The sequence below is a fragment of the Anabrus simplex genome, chromosome 3, assembly GCF_040414725.1.
Source record: "Anabrus simplex isolate iqAnaSimp1 chromosome 3, ASM4041472v1, whole genome shotgun sequence".
Taxonomy (NCBI): domain Eukaryota; kingdom Metazoa; phylum Arthropoda; class Insecta; order Orthoptera; family Tettigoniidae; genus Anabrus; species Anabrus simplex.
The window spans coordinates 923,094-938,365 of record NC_090267.1 but is presented as its reverse complement, the minus strand read 5'-3'; the positions used below and the strand labels follow the sequence as shown (position 1 = coordinate 938,365).

The following is a 15,272-nucleotide window of genomic DNA, read 5'->3' as shown; positions in this document are numbered from 1 at the left end:
GTCATTCATCGATAATTGTCCCGGAGGAGTGCTTCGGCAGCCGGCACAATTCCTAATGTTGCCGCTAGATGGGGCTCTATTCATTCCATTCCTGACCCTATCGAATGACTGGAAACAGGCTGTAGATTTTCGATGTACTTATTCTGATCATAAACCGATCATTCTTAATCTTTCCTGGGTTCGTTTTCAACAGCCATCTCTTCCTTCGGAAAAAGTTCATAGATTACAGTAGATTCTCGTGCCATGTAAATAAAAGTTTAAACACATTTGAAATAAACGACAGGAATGAGATTGACCGTCAAATTGTTCACCTCTATAATAAGGTCAGTAATGCACGGAAGTATGTCATTCGCATCGCCAGAAATCCCGCACACTTGCCTACGCGCGACAATGGTGCTGGTCACATTGTCAACAATGACAATGGCAGCAGATGTAATTTATCGCCAAGTAGCGGTCTTGCATCTTGCTGTGGGGTCCAGAACATCTATTATTAATAATAATAATAATAATAATAATAATAATAATAATAAATATTCTGGACCGTCGTCAAATGTGCGAACCGCGCTGGAAACGGGTCCTGGACGAGTATAGACTAAGAATGCAGTCCGGCCGCGGTTTCAGTACCGCCAAGGCACCCAAGACGACACCACGCCGGATCTCCTGAAGGAACTGATCCATATTAAAAATGCTTATAGGAAAAATGGCAAAGATTTAGGGACCAAACTGCCCGGGAAGTACGAAATCGATTGCTGGAAAGAAAGACTGAAAAATGGGAGAAAACTTGCCGTAATCTATTAGAAAACGAGTCAGATCGTGAATTTTGGCGGATTCTCTCAAAAACCAATCAGATCGCGAATTTCGGCGGATTATATATAAAACAATAAGTATTCAATTATAAATTTCAGTATACTGTAATACCGTAGCGAAGCACGGGTATCTTGTTAGTAATATTATAAATGTGTTCGTCAAATCAGTACTATCGATTAAAAGGATTGTACGAGATGGATAAAATATATGGCAATAATAAGACAGAGGAGAAAAAGTTTAATCTGTATTCTCACAGTTGGACTAAACATATATGGTTGCCACTTTGTGAATGAAGCAGTTGAAGCTGCTTGAAAAAAATAATTATCCCATGCCCAGTAGTAGGGGTACTTTTTGTATAATCCGCCTGAGCGCTTATTTCTTCGAATGGACCGATATTACTAGTCTACTTTTACAATGTACGTAAACATCCTAATTTTATATCACTATGTACACTTACGGTATTTTTACGAGAAAAATAAATTTTGCCCTCCATAAGTTTTATTTGTAGCAACATTTTTCACAACTTTCTCTGGTAGTATCTTACACTTTTCTTTTTCATTTCGTAGGTACAAATATTTATAAAAACACCTTTCGTGGTATTTCTGCATTCTCGAGGGAACATTAAGATGTACATTCATTCCCAACCTCATCTTTTCAACTTTCCTACATGTTGCACATTTCACAATCATTAGATTTTTTTTTTTTTTTTTTTTTTTTTTTGTTGTTAAAAATGAAGCCATGTTTTCCAGTGTTGACTTAGTTAAATGTAGCAAAGGCTTTTCAGTCTGTCAAACACATAGCAAATACAATGTAAATTAAAACACTAAAAGCATATCTGTAAAACACACACTAACATACAAAGAATGACATGTTTCGTTCTACAAGAACATCCTCAGATTCTATCAAATCACTTAAAATAAGCTTATATATGTACAGTATTGTTTACGTAGCGTAAACTTGTCAATGATAGATAAGTGATAACATGAAACAGTAATGACAAAAAATAAATTATATACAATTATAATATAGTGAAAAACTTACGTATTTATCTAGACTGCCGATGTTAAGTCTGTTGTCACCAAACACTATTTCAGGACTGTGGTCATGGAAAGTTTGTGGTGAGCCACGCTGTGCGTGGAGAGGGGAGGGCAGGACGAATACATAGAAAAAACAATAGAATTCATCAACAACAACGGTATTCAAGAATTGCAACGCGACCCTACAAATAAATTTCAAAACCAAATAAAGCAAGCTATCAAGGAAACAGACTTAATTTTCACAAAACAAGAAAAAGAAAGCCTCATAATCAAAAATCCTAAACTCCCCACACTAAGAGCCCTGCCCAAAATACACAAAGAGCTTTGTCCCATTAGACCAATAGTAAATTTTAAAGGTGCGCCAAGTTACAATGTAAGCAAACAACTGAACATCATTCTAAAAGAGAAAGTTTCACTTAAAGGAGACAGATCAATTAAAAACAGCCTAGAACTAATTAAAGAATTAAATAAACTTAAAATAACAGAGAGCACACATATGATATCCTTTGACATCACTAACATGTACACCAACATACCAATAGATTAATCCATTAAAATTATCGAAAACCTTCTTAAGGAAAACACCTCTCTACAAGAAACCAAAGAAATTATTAACCTTCTTAGAACACCACTACACCAAAATTGCTTTGCATTTAACGACAAAATCTATTGCCAAACAGAAGGGCTAGCCATGGGCTCACCGTTATCAGGTATAATAGCAAACATTTTTCTCAATAACTTCGAAAACATGTTCTTAATGGGCCAGCTTTCAAAAGGAATCTTACATTGGAGCAGATTTGTGGATGACGTCATATGCATATATGATAATGACGTCACTAATGCAGACCAGTTATTAAACACTCTAAATTCTTTACACAAATCCATCAGTTTCACAATGGAACCAGAAAATAACAAGAAAATAAACTATTTAGACATCACAATCAACAGGAATAATGACAACCTATCTTACAAGGTATACAGAAAGCCCACTCAGACGTCACACACTATTGACAACAACTCGAACCACCCATACACACACAAAATAGCAGGACTGAATACAATGATACATAGAGCTATTTCCATACCAATGAGCACAACAGATTTCAATGAAGAAATGCAAATAATTAAACAAATCGCGAAAGAAAACAACCATCCTCCAGGCACAGTGGATAAACTTTTAAATAAACATAAGAAAAGTCGCCGGGAAAGCACCACAAACGACAAAGAAAACTACGTGGTTCTCAACTATGTTAACAATAACACATACAAAGTAGCTAACATTTTCAAGAAACAAGGTTTAAAAGTAGCTTTTCGAACGAATAACACACTACAGAGACACTTCAGCAGGTGCAACTTAAACAAAAGGACCCTTTCTCAAAGTCAGGAGTGTATGAACTCAAGTGCCAAGAACCTAACTGCAACGCCACATACATAGGTCAAACAAAACGTAATTTCCATACAAGATACAAAGAACACAAAAACGCGATCAGATATAATCGGCATTCAGCCTTCGGGGAGCACATCTACGACTGTTCACACCATTTCACAGACATCAACACTGATCTAAAAATTTTACACTTCGAAAATAAAAGTAAATCTTTGAATATAAAAGAAGCAATAGAAATTTACGTCGCAAAAAATACTAAAGCCAATAACCTGAATGAGCATACACATTTACATAATTCCCCCTATTCGCTCTACTCACATAATATCTAACAACACCTACTCCTTAAATTGCTTCTATTGTAAATAATAATAATAATAATAATAATAATACACATTTAAATAAATCCCCCTATTTGCTCTACTCGCATAATATCTGACAACACCTACTCCTTAAATTGCTTCTATCGTAAATAATAATAATAATAATAATAATAATAATAATAATAATAATAATAATAATAATAATAATGTCCCTTACTTTATTCAACTAAAAATTATTAATTTGCATTCATCCATATTACATAAAGGTACATTCGCATGGAAAAGGTCAATAACTTCTCCCCTCTCCAATGTTGACGGAAGGTGAATTGCTTTTTTCATAATAATAATAATACCGTTCCGTACTTCATTCACCTATTATAAATAATAAAAAATTATAATAATTACATTCATCCATATTACATACAGGTACAATTAACATGAAATAGGTCAATAACATCTCTCCCCCCCCTCCAATGTTGATGGAAAGTTCCAAAGCGCTCCAGCCGCTCCGCCCTACATCTCCCCCCCCCTCTCCACTCTATAGTCTATCCGATTTTATCATCCAATAGGAGAGATCCACATCGATCTACTAGGCCCCTCCCTGTTCTGCCCTCCCCTCTCCACGCACAGCGTGGCTCACCACAAACTTTCCATGACCACAGTCCTGAAATAGTGTTTGGTGACAACAGACTTAACATCGGCAGTCTAGATAAATACGTAAGTTTTTCACTATATTATAATTGTATATAATTTATTTTTTGTCATTACTGTTTCATGTTATCACTTATCTATCATTGACAAGTTTATGCTACGTAAACAATACTGTACATATATAAGCTTATTTTAAGTGATTTGATAGAATCTGAGGATGTTCTTGTAGAACGAAACATGTCATTCTTTGTATGTTAGTGTGTGTTTTACAGATATGCTTTTAGTGTTTTAATTTACATTGTATTTGCTATGTGTTTGACAGACTGAAAAGCCTTTGCTACATACACAATCATTAGAATCGGTGTCAATTCCTGAAAATCACCCAGTTTACCTAATAATCCCCATTTTATCACAAAAAGTAAACAAAATTGTTGTTTACTACAAAATAAATCATAAATCCTCCCATATAAATTAGCAATGAGCATTTAATAAACATGATGGAAATTAAACATTAGTAATTGTGAAGTAGTCTCAATACTCTGCTGCCATCAGTTCACAAATAGCTGAAAGAAGAAGCAGACACATCATCAAGCAAAGAGTTTCAACTGCTCTACCGAGGGAACGAGCTGCTTCTTGAAGCTGCTTGACAGACAAAGCAGTTTATCCCACGCCTATTAGTAGGCATACTTATTTGACCGAGAGTTTGAGGCACGTTTCTATCCAGTCACGCCCGAATCACTCCCTAACTACTAGACCGCGTACTGAAAGTACTTATCAATAGTGATCTGCGCAAATGACACCTGCAGTCGCGAGAATCGGTTCCTACAACTCCGAGGCCGCACTCAATGTCTCATGCGAGGAATGAATCCCACGAATACGTCACCAGAATATGCTGGTCTCACTTACTAGAGCCAAGGTCAGACTGACCTTGACTAGTGTGAGTCGTCGCGTATAAGTGTAGCAAATTCGAACATACAATATTCACTTTTTTGTATACAATATAGTATGATATAACACCCATTTAAATTGCTTTTTATGAATGCATTTATGCCACATAATAGAGAAATAACAATTTAACTTGGTAGGCTGGAAATAACAATACACATTTCGACACTGGGTGTAGCAATTGACATTGTTATTTATGCTTATACTGTATTTTGCTTCTACTGTGATTTCCACATATTGCCAGTATAAATGCATAAAGTCTGTGGAATTAAGTTACATTTGTAATAGGTAGACAACTCCTTTTCTAGCACACCTGTCTTCCATTACATTTAGTTTGCAAGGAACATTTCATACTAATATTAATATAAGAAACTGTTAGAATTACTGGCGGGCCAGTGGTGTAGGGATTGCTTGCCTGCCTCTTACTCGGAGGCCTCAGGTTTGATTCCTGGCCAGGTCAGAGATTTTTACTTGGATCTGAGGGCTAGTACAAGGTCCACTCAGCCTACGTGATTATAACTGAGAAGCTATCTAAGCGTGAGATGGCAGCCCCGGTCTAGAAAGACAAGAATATCGACCGAGAAGATTCGTGCTGACTACACTACAACTCGTAATCTGTAGGCGTTCAGGCTGAACAGTGGTCGCTTGGTAGGCCATGGCCTTCAGGGCTGATAGGCCATGCGGTTTGGTTTGAATTACTACTTTTTGTTTTCATCACTGCTTAACACTACGTAGGTTCTCTCTTGAGTATAATTGTATTTTGTTGAAACAGTCATAGGGATTGCTTGCCTGCCTCTTACTCGGAGGTCCCGGGGTCGATTCCTGGTCAGGTCAGGGATTTTTACCTGGATCTATTTTTTTTTTTTTGCTAGGGGCTTTACGTCGCACCGACACAGATAGCTCTTATGGCGACGATGGGATAGGAAAGGCCTAGGAGTTGGAAGGAAGCGGCCGTGGCCTTAATTAAGGTACAGCCCCAGCATTTGCCTGGTGTGAAAATGGGAAACCACGGAAAACCATTTTCAGGGCTGCCGATAGTGGGATTCGAACCTACTATCTCCCGGATGCAAGCTCACAGCCGCGCGCCTCTACGCGCACGGCCAACTCGCCCGGTACCTGGATCTAAGGGCTGGTTCAAGGTCCACTCAGTCTATGTGATTACAACTGAGAACCATCTAATTGTTATAATCCCCATAGAAGTTCTGATTTATTAATAATCTATACAATTTGATTAGTTTCAAACATAATCTTATATTCTTATCAAATTACAGTCGTATTAGGATATGTGACTCCAGGACACTATAATGAGAGCAGGCATGGATTGTATGTGCGTGTTTATGTATCTGCATCATACACAGGGTGAAGCGTAATTCACGCACTTGGGCGTCGCAGCGCGACTCCTCACATGCCAGCAATAAAAAAATGTCTCTCACAAAAGTTCGTCCTGCGAGTATACCCGGCAGAAAAAGGCCGTTGAAAAGTGGCAATCTGGCAACACTGTAACCACATGTGGGGTAACTACCTTTGTCAGCACATATCAGCCGTGCTGTTCAGTTGGTGTAGTGGATAGAGTTTTGGGTTAGCATGCAGGAGGTCGAGGGGTCGATCTTGGGTTGAGGCGTATGTTTTTTTATTTTGTAAATGTAGTCCAGGTGGCATGGTATCTAGCATGTTAATCGTCAAGAGCGATTGCAGCGGGTCCGCTAGAACCCATTTGCACTTAGATACCACGATCGTAGAAATGGACGAACAATCGTTTTCATTGTTCAGCTTTGAAAAACAGTCCAGCTGTGTGGTGTAGTGGTTAGTGTGATTAGATGCCACCCCCGGAGGCTCGGGCTTGATTCCCGGCTCTGCCACGAAATTTGAAAAGTGGTACGAGGGCTGGAACAGGGTCCACCAGCCTCGGGAAGTCAACTGAGTAGAGGTGAGTTCGATTCCCACCTCAGCCATCCTCGAAGTGGTTTTCTGTGTTTTCCCACTTCTCCTCCAGGCAAATGCCGGGATGGTACCTATCTTAAGGCCACGGCTGCTTCCTTCCCTCTTCCTTGTCTCTCCCTTCCCATCTGCCCGTCCCCCACTAAGGCCTCTGTTCAGCATAGCAGTTGAGGCCGCCTGGGCGAGGTACTGGCCATCCTCCCCAGTTGTATCCCCGTCCCAGAGTCTGAAGCTCCAGGACACTGCCCTTGAGGCGGTAGAGGTGGGATCCCTTGCTGAGTCCGAGGGAAAAACTGACCCTGGAGGGAAAAAAAGATTAAGAAAGAAGAAGCTTTGATAGACGCCCATTCCACGTCGTGGGGGTAAATTTATTCGCTGTTCACGATTAAGATGCCAGATACCATACCACATGGACATTTACGAAATAAAAAACATACGCCTCAACCCAGGATCGACCTCTCGAACTCCTGTATGCTACCCCAAAACTCTGCCCACTGCACCAACTGTACAGCATGGCTGATACGTTTTGACAGAGGTCGTTACTCTACAAGTGGTTACAGTGTTGCCAGATTGCCACTCTTCAACGTCCTTTTTCTGCCGGATATGCTCGCAGGACGAACTTTTATGAGATACATTTTTTTTTATTGCTGGCATGTGAGGAGTCGCGCTGCGACGCCCGAGTGCGCGAATTACGCTTCAACCTGTGTAGTGCTACCAGTTTCTCGGAGTCGGGCGGGCGGCATATGGCATCGAATCTTCGCTATTCCAGTCGCAATCGTTCACTACTTATCACGTAAGCCGATTACTCGGTGTTAGTTCGCCTTAAACAAAAAATGTAGCATACCTGCCAGGCTTAAGAACCACGGGTCCCAGTACCTAACAGCATGACGACCAGTTCGACAAGAAACTTACAGCGGGCCATATTACATATTATTTAACACAGTCCTAAGACCACGCCATTCCAGTTGCATATTGTGCAGAAGCAACAGGATGGTCTGAATACCTTAAAACTGATCACAATAAACACTAGGTATATTCACATTTTAGCACTAGTGCTTCTCGCAGCTGCCAAAAACTAACTGAACTCCAACTTACCTTCAGCTTGCACAAATGGCTTATAAAAACCAAATGTCAGGACAATATTCTCACCTGGCCTATATTCTGAAATTAAAGTTAGAAACTAATTGGTGCAGACAACTAAGAGACTACTTTCAGTCCACCGCACTGTTCAGTATTGATGTGCGAAAGGGATATCTGGAATCGTTTGTTTGTGGAGAGCGTATGGGCTTTGTTATTTCACCCAGTCACAAGTTTTATAATAATTAATTTAACGCGCACAATGTGCAAAGAATTACTATACAAAACATTAATCTTCGTTGCAAAATTTCACCAGTGATTCTGATCGCTGTTTACAATTTAAAACATGGTACCTAGTACAGTGTGCACCACATCTTAAACATACACAGTTGAAACCTGGTCCATGATAACGCTTTATATTGCACAGTTTATAATGGAACCCATGAACGGAGAACCTTGTCAGCAGGTGTCGCAGTTCATATCCACCTTAATCCCACTCGCGATTTAGCATGGCATCGGTAGAGTAGAAATCTTCCCAGATGTCAGCCTTCTTCGATCGTAGGTCTCGAAGCAGATGTATATAGGGTGTTGTTGCTGGAAGTAACAACTGTAACCTTAGCTCTTCCACATAAAATCCCTCTCTGGATAGCTCATACACGAGCCGGGAAGGAGAATATTTGCAGAGGCACAGAGCCCGTTTCAAGTAGATTGCCTTCAACTTCTCGATTTTATCTAACTGTTTCATACTCAAATGTTCCCAGATGTTTTCCAAGCCATATGTTGCTATAGGGCTGATTTTTAGATGAAAAAGTTTTATGGCCGTTCCTAAAGACAAGTTTCTCAGATGCTTAATGTCAGATATTGCGTTTATAGATGCACTTAGGCGGTCCATGAGATGGAGGGTGAAAACATTACCTTGGGTTTGAAAAATTACACCCAAGTATTTAAAATGCTTTACGGACTTAAGTTCTTGGTCTTCATGAGGCCCCCTCTTCTAAACGTCATGGAAACTGTTTTTTTCTACATTTAGTTTGAGATCATTTTTATTTATCCAGCCTACTATTTGGTTGAATGATTCCTGGAGTTCCTTCTCTGACGTTGATGTTAAGACCAATTCATCAGCGTACATTAATAGTTTGACGCTTTCCTGGTTTACCAAATTTACTATGTCTGCTGTCGCAATGATGAACAGTAATGGACTTAACGGGTCTCCCTGTAATACCCCGGTTGTTTGTTCCAAAATAATAGATTTGGTAATGCCATCATCTACTTCTATTGAATTGTTGAGCAGTAGGTTCCTAATCAGCGGTATAAGGTAGTTGGTACTACCAATGATACTCTCCAATTTTTCTAACGGTATGGTTCTGCTTATGGTGTCAAAAGCTTTCGAATAATCTATAAAGATGGCATGCAATTTACCCCCTGGTTTCTTTAAGGCTTCTTCTATGTCATTCTGGAGACAGCGGATAGCTTAAGTCGTTGATTTTCCTTTTCTAAATCCGAATTGCGACTCCGGTAGTTTAATAAGACGTTTACCTACTAGTGAAGTTAAAGTCTTTAGTAGAGTACATTCTACCGCTATTCCTCTATATGAGTTGGGATCTGCGGTATCACCTTTGCCTTTATATAGCATATTAATAGTAGATTTTCTCCAGGTGTCTGGTATCTTACCTTGCCGCAAGCATTCATTCATTAGGCGAGTGATGGAGTCACCCATATTTGGGAAAGCAGCTTTAAGATGTTCATTAAAAATATGATCTGGACCAGATGACTTGTTATCTTTAGATGCTGTAATAATTGATACAACCTCATCATCATCATTATCTAAAGGCTTTGCCTTGTTGCTGCAACCATTGATCTCTTCCCTCTGCGATCCTTTTCATCTCTCCATAACCTTGGCATCCCATCATCTCAACTACCTCTTCAATGACCTTCTTCCGTGGTTTCCCTCTGCCTTTCTTTCCCATCACCTTGCCTTCGAACAGGTTCTTTATGAAGTCATTATGCCGGAGAATGTGACCGAAAACTGACGCTTTTCTCCTTTTTATCGTTGGTATTAAATGTCTCTGGGTGTTTATTCTCTAAGCACTGCTTCATTAGTTCTCTTCTCAATGCAGCTAGTTATTGTCATCTTCCTCCATAGATACATTTCCACTGCCTCTAGTCGTTTCATGTCCTCCTACAAGAGAGTTCATCCTTCACAGCCATATAGCAGCACACTCCAAACGAACGTTTTGATAAACAATTTCTTTTGTTCAGTATTTAAGGATTTATTAGTTAAGAGCTGCTTCTTCTCCTCAAAGGCTTTCTTACACAGGGAAATCCTTCTTTTTATTTCCACAGTGCATCTGTTGTCATCGGTAATAACTGATCCTAAGTAGCAGAAGTTGTGCACCTGTTTTATAAAAATATTTCCAATTCTGAGCTGTGCCTCTGGCTTCATTTTAGATTTGCTTACAACCATAACATTAGTTTTATTTACATTAATGTTAAGTTGGAAATCTTTTAAGATGGATGTTAGTTTGTTGAGCATGATCTGCATGTTCTTCTCATTGTCAGCCAGAAGTGCAATATCGTCGGCAAATCTAATACAGTGTACAGTTGTTCCATTTATTTTGATGCCAGGTGTTTTTGATTTAAAAATTTTCATGGCCCCTTCAATGTACAGATTAAATAGAAATGGCGATAAGGAACACCCCTGTCTTACTCCTTTCCTGATCCTCACCTTGCATACTTTTTCATTACTTTCGGTGTTTATCCTTTAATTGATGTAGAGGTTAAGTATTGCTTTTCTGTCCTTCCAGTCCAAATGAATGTCCTTCATAATTTTGAACAGTCTTTTCCACTGAACATTGCCAAAAGCTTTTTCCAGGTCTACAACAGCTATATATGTATTTCTGTTAAGCTCCAGTCTTCTCTCCAAGATGGTTTTAAGTGCTATAATAGCTCCTCTCGTTCCTACTCCCTTCCTGAACCCAAACTGATCATCATCTATATTCTCATTAATTGAAATTCGTCAATTTCAGGGATTATTTGAGAAACTGGCACGAAATAATTAGTAGGTCATGTGTCTCTCTCTTGAAGCACTGCACTCAAGTGCTTTTAACAAACTTCCATTGGTAAGTTCCTGTAGAACTTCGGTTGTCTAAGCTTCAGAGCCAGGTAAGGATCTAGACCGGCACGTTCTATAAGTTTCTTTTCTTCTTCCTCTCTATAATGATTTTTGGCTTCTTTTAGTGGTAGTTTGTATGCTCTCCTTTTACTGGCATATATTTCAAGGAATTCTTTCGTTTTCTCTCTTCGGGCTGTATGTAATGCTTCCAGCACGTCTCTACGACATTTATAGCTTTCCTTGGTGAACCAGGGCTGAGATTTCCTGACCACAGGTATTGTAGGTAGAGTAGCATTCTGCAGCAGTACTTCTAGATATAATGCAGCCTCATTAAGATTACCCTCTCGTAATAGGTTAAGTATCGTTTGATTATCTTCACCACAGATAAGAGACGGATTACTTTTTCTACTTATTTTTGTACGGTCTCTAACTGCATCAAGCGTACTAGGCCTATTCTCCAGCTGTAAGGAAATTGCAACTGGTAGGTGTTTCCGTTGCGCCTCGAGAATAACCTCCTGCTTGATCGGCACAAACTTAGAGTTTATAAACACCAGATCTATTGTGCTAGCACCATTATGAGACATGTAGGTATTCATGTCAGAGGCATTCACTGATAAGAACTTAACCTACTCGAATATCGTCACTGATAAGAGCACAATTATAAAATGGAACAACACTGAAAGGTAGAGATGGTCGGTAAATCACAGCCTGTTACTTTGTCACCGATATTTTTCTGTCATCGATATATTAGATACGCTGCCACGGAAGTATCTGTGACAAAATATCGTTTAAATTGAGTACTTGGATCACGCTCACAGGGCTATGTTATCCGCTGTAGCTCAAGGTCCATATCCGTTTTTCATTTAGCTGTTACCTATGGCGATATTATATATATGCATATTTAAATATTATTATTATATTATATATATACATTGCATGGAAATCTTAAAAGACTCACTGGAAATACTACTTCCTTTATGGACCAATCTCTTCAACAAATGCCTGCAATCAGGGACAATACCGGAAAGCTGAAGAACTGCGAAGATTAAAATGCCATACGAAGGCAAGGGGGAAACAAATGACACAAATTCATGCAGAGGAATAGCACTGGAGAATAACATCTTCAAAATATATACTAAAATACTAACGAGGAGACTTGAACAGGAAGTAGACCCAAAAATACCAGATTGCCAATTCGGGTTCGGGAAGGGTAGAAACACAACACAAGCTGTAAAATTTCATCCGAACGAGATGGAATCAGCACTAAGAATGCCCAAGGGAAAATAATACGCAGTTTTCATTGATTACAAAAAGGTTTTTGATCTTATAGACAGAAAACAACTACTGCAAAACATGGAAGACATGATTGGAAAGACACACTACATTAGTAAAATAATAGGAGACATCTTGACATACAACGACATTGTAGTAGATGATGGAACAACAACATCTAACAAAATCAGGCAGACAAATGGTGTACTACAAGGGGACCCATCAGCCCAACACTGTTTAATATAGCCACAGCGAACATCACCAATATCCTTCGAAATATAATGGAGACGACCCTCCTGATGTACGCCAACGATATGGTCATAGCGGGCCCCAACAAAGGGGAATTACAGACGACATTAAAAGTCCTGGCAAAATGGGCACTGGAGAATGGTTTCGAGATAAACATGAAGAAATCAGCACAGATGACATTCAGGAAAGTTGGAACAGCATCAGCAAAGGACACGCTGTTATTGAACAACGAAGAGATGGAAGTGGTTAATAAATACCTAGGCATCACCCTGCAGACAACGGGTCGATCATTCAGCTACCATGTGGAAGACAGGATAACAACAGCTATTAAAAACATATGTGGACTGAAGAACCTTCATCGCTTATTGCTGAATACAGCTATGACGCTTTTCGACGCCACAATAACACCAATAATAACATATGGCGTAGAACTAATATGGGAAAATCTAACGTACAAGAACCTCGAGAGAATTGAAAAGGTGAAAGCAAGATTCATAAAGCACTGCCTGCGAATAGGGAAGCATGCACCATCGAGACTTGCCTATGAATTATCAAGGGAGACCTTCTTCATAGAGGATATCAGGTATAAGCTCAGCCTGCCATCTACTGACGCTTACCAGGCACTTCTAGCTACTAGACAAAGGAAACGAAGGGACATCGACCTGGAATTTTACAGTACCGATGCAATGCAAGACAGATCATGGACAAACGCTAACGAAGAACAAAGACACACAATCACAAGACTGGCCATTCATGGCTACCACCACAAGTTATGTAGCAATAAGAAATTCCATCTACCAAACGAGAATTACATATGTTCACCATGTGGAAAGTGCTGCGAAAAATACCGTATTGTGTTGTGTTCAAAAAGCATCACGCAAATTAGCAAAGAATAATTTTAAACATTTGATGTAATCATATTGTATATGCCCTTCCGGGTGCTTTTCCTATTAATTATAAAATTGTTAAATTATACATTTTATCATAGTGTATTTATGAGCACAGTAAAATGGATTCCTGTCTAGCAACTCTATATGTCAATAGTTAGCTCATGCTTCATACATAGCGCGAATCGAACAGATTAGTCCTCAACTGGCAAATGAGGCATGTTTGAATACAATACGTTTTTTTTCAGAAGCACCTGTCCGATTTTCAAAATGATTCATTATGTTTGTAAATTTAAGGCTATGTGTACAAAATATTGTGATCATTTAAAAAAATCGAAGTTAGTACCATGACCCCAGAAAATATTAACGTCATGACACAGTGCATTAGCCTTTTGGTACCATTACTGAAAGTGAAAACAAAATGTCAATACCGGTACCTTTAACCGTTCACGAGTTATTTGAGGTGGACAACTTTGCCCAATAGTCCTGTACATGGGAGATTTAGTGATAATAGACCGCTTCTGGCCCAGTTGCTAATGAGCAAGATGGCCGCTATACATGGGCTCTTATGGAACTAACCCACCGAGAGCTGGACCAGAAGCGAATGGGCAATATGGCGGCTATATATAGGCTCTAATGGAGAAAGCTGGTCTAGGGTAGGATAGGCGGTATACATAGGACTTAAGGAGATGGCCTAAGGCCTAATGCACAAGATGGCGGTCGTGTACAACTTCTTAATGCTAGGGCTCCAGAGGCAAGACAGCCGCCTGGGAGGTATGCTGGTGTTGAACAGGTGTATGTGTTACGTAGTGTACTGCAAGCCAATCAGGACGCTAGAAGGTGGAAAACTGCCATTAACACCACTGCGAGGGTTGTAGCCCCGTCTGACCGAAGTGTAGCAAGTTCTCTACACCCTCTGTGAGGGCTCTAGCATCGACAGATCAAAGCCTGGGAAGTATGCTGGTGTTAAAAAGGTGTATGGTTTACATAGTGTACTTCAAGCCAATCACGACGCAAGAAGGTAGAAACCGCCATTAACACAGCAGCGGGTTCTTGTTCTTAGCTGAGTAACACATGTGCTCCGGTGGGTAATCAGATGTATCTAGATGTTCTATAAAGTTTAATTTGTCCTTGTAGATGTCTTCAGTCTGTACTAAATGTAAAAAAGAATCAGTGTCCATGTACATAAGTTTTAGATTTTCAGTCCCATAGTAGGGAAGTAGAACGCCGTAGTGATGGAAATACATAAGCGTTTTGGAAATGTCTAGTACGCTCATGCCAATATAGATAGGTTTGTTGAAGACTAGTTTCCGCTTCGCCATATGAATAGCCGCCAGGTTGGGTCCGAGGATCGTTCTGTCGATGAAGGTAGGTTTTGTACGAGTTTTTCTACTACCTTGCTATCTGTTACAAGACGTATGTTTATCCGTTTGCGAATGTTTTCCATGGTTTTTCCGAACATTGCATTATTAAAAAGTTTATAGAGGTCCTTCTCGAAGTCGTTCTTAGCTGGTTTTCTGATATCGTTATTAAATTCTACGTAACAATTCAGCCAGCGTGACTGTCGAAATTTCAGCGCTCGATGTACCT

At 39.5% G+C, this 15,272-nt stretch overlaps 1 protein-coding gene across 5 annotated transcripts in view; it reads right to left on the bottom strand.

Annotated features, from left to right (window-relative positions):
* LOC136866895 (gastrula zinc finger protein XlCGF57.1) overlaps positions 1-8,364 on the bottom strand; it is a 213,047-nt gene extending 204,683 nt beyond the window's left edge. For 3 of the 5 annotated variants that reach the window (XR_010859575.2, XM_067143988.2, XM_067143986.2), the window contains exon 1: positions 8,181-8,332. The gene's annotated coding sequence lies outside the window, so the exon portion shown is untranslated. Of the gene's footprint in view, positions 1-8,180 lie in introns of all 5 variants that reach the window. The other 2 variants (XM_067143989.2, XM_067143987.2) reach the window with 1 other exon arrangement.
* Positions 8,365-15,272: the final 6,908 nt, after the last annotated feature.